Here is a 7,489-nt window from a genome sequence, read left to right on the forward strand (position 1 = left end):
AGCGCCAGAATGATGGACCGTAGGGTCTCCATCCGAAACTTCGGGACCCGCAAAGACTTGTTGAGTGCATTGAGGTTGAGAATCGGACGATATGACCCATTGGGTTTCTGTACCAAAAATAGATTTGAATAGAAACCCTGGCCCCTCTGGGAGAATGGAACAGGCACTATAACTCCAGCCTGGAGCATAGTGTGCAATACCTTCCGCAGCTCCGTAGCCTTGTTCCGGTCTGATGGTAGACCCGTGGTGAAGAAGCGAGCCGGGGGTCTGTGCTGGAAGGAGAGGGCGTATCTGTGGGAAACCACCTCCAGAACCCAAGTGTCTGTCGTAGTGGTCGACCAACACTGGGCGAACTGTAGCAGGCGGCCTCCCACCCTGGGATCCCCCAAAGGGAGGCCCGGACCGTCAGGCCGCAGGCTTGTCATCTGGCTTGGGGGCCGGACGTCTGGTACTCCATGCCTGCTTCCGGGGCTTGACCGATTTCTTAGGGCCAGCCTGTCGAGGAAACGACTGTGGTTTGGGCCTGCCCTGGGCCCTAGATGACCGAAAGGACGATGGTCCAGAACCAGAAGGAGCAGCGGCCGACAAGCAGATTTGGCTGCCGCCAGCGTGGCCACAATCTTATCCAGATCCGGACCGCTTCCAGACCTTTCTTGGAATCTGCGTCCGCCTTCCAGGATCGCAGCCACAAGGTGCGACGAGCAGCTACCGCTGCTGAAGAAATTCTAGACACCAGAGTACTAATGTCTAGAGCCGCCTCGTTGATGTAGGTGGCCGAATCACGGAGATTGCCAATCAACTCCGCCTGTTCGGCCGGACAGTCGGATTCAAAAGAAGCCTCTAATGAATCCGCCCAGCGCTCCATCGCTCTGGCAACCCAGCAAATGGCCATAGCCGGCCGTGCTGCCCCCCCTGCAAGGGAATAAGCGGACTTCAGGCAGATTTCTACCTTGCGGTCCGTAGCATCCTTAAGGGAGGACATGGATGGCATCGGCAATGTGGCACTACGGACAAGACGGGTCACGTGAGAATCCACCTGTGGAGGGGATTCCCACTTAGCAAAATAATTATCTGTGAACGGATAAGCCACCGCCAGGCGTCTCTGCGGCTGGTATCTTTTGCCAGGTTGTTTCCACGCCTCCTCTAAATGGTCCACCAACTGACCCGAAAGAGGAAAGACTGTGGCATCGCCCTTCACATCTTTGAAAAAGGCATACTTAGATTTAGCCGCTGGGGGAACTTCGTCCTCAATCACCAAGGCTGTGCGGACCGCCCGAATAAGTCCAGGAATATATACTTTGGACTTAGCATCAGCGTCCTTAGTATGGAGAGGTTCCTGATCGTAAGGATCCAGAATCTCCCCATCATCAGACGTCTCTTCGTCATCCTCATAAGGAGCGGACAGAGACGCCACCGGCCTTTTATGAGGCCGCATCACAGACTCCCCTTGCAACACATCCGACAAGTGCTGTACAGAACTCGTCAGGGAGTTAACCCACGCTGGCTCCTGAGAACCCGGGAGCGGGGAAATAGGGAGACTGTGGGGTACCACCAATTGTCGTGGGAACCCCTGCATGGGTGACGACACCACAGACTGCTGGGACAAACCCATCGGAGTAAACGCGGGCTGCGGAGCTAACTGGCCCACTAAAGCTGTTAACGCCTGAGCGAAACAAGCCCAGGGCGGCTCCTGTACCGGTGCTGTAACCGTAATAGGCCGCGCCATGGACAAACACTGCCGGCAAAGGCCCTCCGCGCTACCCTCCCCCTCCGCTAACGGTACTTTGCACGTGGTACACTGTAGCCGGAGGGGAAAATCACTTTCAGACATGATGGCACCACGTATTTGACCTCTCTCACCAATTAAGTATTAAATAGGCGAGAGACCACCCTGCAGCACCGCACCACCAGGGCTTTAGCAGAAAGAACAGGGACAGTAATAAAGCTGACAGTTTAGAGAAGAAAAGTTACAGGCAGCGCTAGCACAGTCACATACAATGCAGAGAAATAACAATTCCTGCACTAACAGCGCTGATCACTCAACTACACAGACACAGGGCCTGGTAGGACACAGCGCTGCATACACAGACCTGAGCCACAGCGGAGGAGAGGTATGCGGGGGGACCCAGACCACGATGCTTCCGTCCAGCGCTTCCAGCAGCGTTCACCATGCGTTCTGGAGAAGATGGCCGCCGAGGAGCAGAGAGGAGGCTGGCCTGGGGGAGGAGCGCTGCCACAGGACCAGTCGGCAGCATGCAGAGAGGGCTGTGTGCAGCGGGGGAGGCGCCGGCTGTGAGGCGCGCTCCCCTGGCATGCATTTAACCCCTGGGACGCCGCAGCGCTACCGCTCTGCTGCGGTCCGCTGTCCCAGGGGGTAGTGGAAAGCGCAGGTTGGTCGCCTGGCTCCACGCTGCAGCCAGTCCCCAGGGAGCCCCCTGCCTGGGGACTTAGAACCATGTGACCAGCGGGGACCCACCGCGGGACCCCGCTGCTTACCTTTGTCCCCCTTGGATCCGGCAATGGTCCGGAACATCTGGGGTCACCGCTAGCTGTGACCCCAGATGCTCACCAGCATCCCCGGATCGGTACCGGCGTTCTGGTACCGGCGGGGGTGTAGGGAAGACAGCATGGACGTCAGGACTGACTGTCCATGCTGTACATCCAGATGTGCAGCCACAGCTGCACTGAAGAAAGCTTCAGGGGCTCTTCTAGCCCCCCACTCCGACAGGTGCACCCGACGCCGGCCGGGCACCAAACTAAACTGAGGTGCCTTGGCTCGGGGGCGGGGTATAGGAGGGGGACCCTAGTGCATCCTGGGAGGCTGAAAAGCTTAACTCTATGGTGCCCAGCGACTGACATCACACCTATACCCCAAGGTATCATGTGGATACCCTATGGACCCTGAAGTAGAAAATGTCAACTGACTTGTCTGAACCAATTAAAAGAGCTTCACAGTCAGGCAAAATAAGATCTAATTCTGAATATATTTTAGGGTGAAATTACTGTTTCCCCCCGTTTTGAACTATGTATTGTGATAACTTAGGGGTAATTAGTTCGGTAGATTGGTGTCAGTGGTGCAGTGATTAGGTGCAGAATTAGAGCCCACACATGGCATTCCAGTAAAATAAACAAAAATGGTGTTTTACTTCCAGCTTGGTAGTCAGGAACCAGAAAATAACAAACAACCTAGCCCTCTCTTAGGGCACTAGCTCACTTCTTGAACCCTCACCATCAAGGTGCAGCTAGTCTGCCAATAAAGTCTCTACCTGCTTCTCTGCAGCTCTACTGCCGGCTCCAGCCTGGCTTGGCTGCCACAGATCTACAAACACTATCAGTCTACATGGCCTTCCCTGTATCCTCCAGGTATACAGCAGGCCCTGGCTTCCTTAGCCTGCAGCCCAGCTGCTTCAATGTTACATAGTCTGAGAGGTTTATGCCCCCCCCCCCCCTGCAAGGTCAAGACACATGCTTCCTGGCCCCCAATGGCTTGCTTAGCTTCACTGGGCTCTCTGGCTGCCACAGTCCCACATAGACTGTTTCCAACAGCAACCTGACTGGTCTGCCTTCCCATCAGCCCACACCTGAGCTCTCTCCACAAGGCAGCCCACAGGTGTTTCACAACTCAGTATTTCTACCCTGTGAGGGAGGATCTCTCCAATCCCAAACAGAGGGCCTGATTCAGAGCCGTATGCTATTTGCGCTCGCTCGTTCAGAAAAAGGGGCCGGCTATTTAAATTGAGCGCTCGCTCTTTGCGGTCTGTTGATGCCTCTATGTCTGAGCGAGCGAACGAAACATGCGCTCGCTATTTTGCAAAGACGCCCCTGGCCGCTCGCATCATACGTCATCTCCGCTATTTATTAGATTAATCGAGTACATCGAAAGGCGTCTGAACTGCTCGTAGTGCTTGTGGTTGGATTTTCCTACCGCAATCATGCGAACAGTTCAGGCTAAGAGACAACCAAGTGACGTGGCCGATGACGCTGCTTTGTTAATTATGCACACCCTTAAAACGCCCGTTTTCACCGTTTGGCACGCCTGCGTTCGGATCTCCACTCCCCGTTTTCAAGCACCTTCCCCTGTTACCACCCACAAACGCCTCATCCTGTCACTCAAATTAGCAGGCACTCGCAATTTTGCGAACACACGTTTTCCGACCGCACTGACTGGTTAGCGCATGCGCATTACGACCCTTACGCAGATGTGCGAACATCACTCGGAGCGAATGAGCAGCCACTTACGAGCGGCTCTGAATCAGGCCCAGAATCTGCTGCTCACCAAAGCCATCTCTGGTGATACTGCCACAGTATCGTAGTTTCATAAACAATCAATGTGTATGCCCAGTAGTTTCAGGGATAGGCTTTCTCACTTCACGTTTATCACACCAATTAGCTATGAATTACTTGCAGCTGCAAGTGAGGCTATATGCCGCACTTACGGTACCTCCTGACTCGCAGGGCCATGAAGGGGGCAGAGTAGCGCTGCCATTGGCGGAGTTTCCATGCAGTTACATTGGCAACTCTCCTCCCCTTGCGGCTAATTGAATTGACCCAAAGAAGAATTATTTTTCTTGGTTTCAATATTAACTTATTATTTAAAGCTGTTTTTCTTCAACTCCAATCGTCAAGTACCTCCGACAGTTCACGTATTCAGGATTTCTGTGTGTGGACGCAGATGGGATACTGACCAAGCGAAATTGATTAACTCACATGTGCATGATTAGAAAAATTCAGAACTCATGACCTGTTGAGGGTACTTAACAATTACAGTGAAAAAACCCTGGACTTTATTATTATTATCCTTTATTTATATGGCGCCACAAGTGTTCCGCAGAGCCTTACATAGTACTTAGAACATAGAACTAATAGGTGAACAAGAAACAAGTAACTTACAGTACATTGCAGTGCAGGACAAGGACATGACATATACATTGCTGAAATAGTGATTAAAGCATTCACAATAAGCTGCCGGGAGTTGGCGGTCACGTGTTAGGTGCCCTTATGGGGAGTAAGGAGTAGAAGAAAACGTAAAGAGAAGCACATGAGGGAAGAGGTCCCTGCTCATGAGAGCTTACATTCTAGGGGGAGGGGCAGACAGACAGGGGTGACATAGAAGGGGAAGATACGAAGGAAAGAGCATGAGGTGGGTTAGGATGAGTGCTGAAAGGCCTTAATGAAGTAGTGAGTCTTGAGAGCCCGTTTGAAGATTTGTAGAGAGGTGGAGAGTCTGATAGGGAGAGGGAGAGCATTCCAAAGGTAGGGAGCAGCACGGGCAAAATCTCGGATGCGGGAGTGGGAGGAAGTAATCAGTTGGTCTTCACAAACATCTGCAATGCACAGTCACAAATCACAGCTCCCCCCTTTATTTTATAGCCACAGTATCTGAACAATTCCTATAGAATATTACACATGAAATCAGTATAAAATCTGCATCCATTTTTTTTTTTTTTTTTTTGCTATAAGTGCAAGTGTACATCGAAATCTTATACATTTTATAGTACTCATTCTCACTATTTTCTCTTTTTTTTAATGGAATATTGCCTCCAGATCTGTGGGACATCCATGGGAACTGGTTTTGCTCCATCTTTCTCAAACCTATAAAGTGGTTAAAATAGGATGTAAAGGGATACATCGATGACATTTTAATTTTGTTAGTTTTTCAAGAATGTGGCTTATATTAACTTTCATTTAAAGTTTACCTATAACTACAATAAAAAGAGTATTACTTTTTTAGATTTAAGTATTAATACTGTTGAGAAAAGACTTTTGCCATAAACACATTTTAAAGATACAAATGCCAATTTATATGTAGTATTTATTGGTTGTCACCAAGATGTTCTAGAAATATACCCACTGGTCCGTTTTCATTAAACTAGGTATATTTTTAATCAAACATGCCCATATTCTAGATGCAATAAGTAGAGCAGACCAAGTAGACAGGATTGCTTTTCTTAACAGCATTAAACGCCGCACAAGAATATAAATTATATCCATTGTTCATTACCCACATTTAATTTCCAAACAAACATGTCAGAGAAAGCAGCAATCCCACATAGGATTTTCTTTTCTTTAAATTGCAAGATAATTAACTTTTAAGCATTCATCTGATAATGATTTCTAGAATAGCTGAGAAAGACTCTCTCCTATCAAGCTTTCTATAGGAGGGAAAGCAAAAATATCTGTCAGAAACGGTCAGTCTGTGCAGGCTCACAGCTTATGATGGCAAAGGAGGACGTTACAATGCAAACAGAACTCTGAGGGCAATCCAAAGCCCCTCTGCTCACATGATCAGCTATCGTGTGTCTGTGGATGCCATGGCAGTCCAGGATCTTATTGTAAATCATTAATAGCAGCCTAAAGAAAAATAAAGGGAATGTACCAACATTTTTCTTATAGCATCAATTTTCTTTCAGGGTATTGCTTGACTAATTGGTATTAAAGTCAATAAACCTGACATACGTTGAAGAGATCGTAATATGAAGAATTGAATATTTAATACAATGTTTAATTAAAGTCAATTAAACATTTAAGTTGGTCCCTTACCTGAAATATTTACAGGTGTGCTCACATACACCTATGCTCAAATCACTCCAAATAGCCCTGTTAAGTGCACACCAGACTTTACCACCAAAGAACACTATTCATAAAAACCAAGTACTATAAGCAAATTTAGACACAAAATTTAGAAAAAGTAGCACAATGGAGGAAAGAGTACGCTGACTAGAGTAAAAAGGCGACAGACAGGTGCAATACGAATGACCAGCGCCATACATCATTACGCTTAATCTGCGACTTTATACCAACTCCTTTGCTACAAAATTACTGATCATAAGTACCTAGTACACTATAAACAAAGTAAGATGCACAATTGTATGTGTAGATAATTATATAAGTATATACTGTAATAAACAACTTAATATATTGTTTAATAAAAAAAATAATGTTTTAGTGTTTTGAATGTTGTGCTTTTCCCTCTGACAAACCCAGCAGAAAAACAGCAGCTAAAATCTTCTCAGCATCAGTGACCTAAACCCAAAAGGTTAAATGTTAATGACATCGTCATAGCTGATAGATGATGTTAGGAGGATTAAGGGCTGTATGCATACACAAGCCCCTCCCATTATCCAACCAACTCACAGCTTGACCCAGCACTCTATACCCCCACTCATGAAACCACGCCCACTTATGAGTCCAAGAATTGGTATTATTGGGTGATTGGCTGTTTTACAACATTGTTTTCTTTCAAACTATATTTGCTTATGTTATGTCTTTATAAACATATTATAGAATGTATGCTCTCACGAGCAGGGTCCTTTTCCCTCATGTACTCTCCCTTCCCTCACTTTTGCTATAGTCTTCTCTATACTTGCAGTGGCCCTAAACCTGCCTCCTGCTCCCATCTATTAGGCTACAGGTTACAGCCATAATACGCTGTTATTATGATTCTATATGCATCATTGCTATCTAGCTTGTCAGTATTGTAATGTTCTGC

Source organism: Taudactylus pleione, unplaced genomic scaffold, assembly GCF_031769625.1.
Source record: "Taudactylus pleione unplaced genomic scaffold, aTauple2 ptg000437l, whole genome shotgun sequence".
NCBI lineage: Eukaryota > Metazoa > Chordata > Amphibia > Anura > Myobatrachidae > Taudactylus > Taudactylus pleione.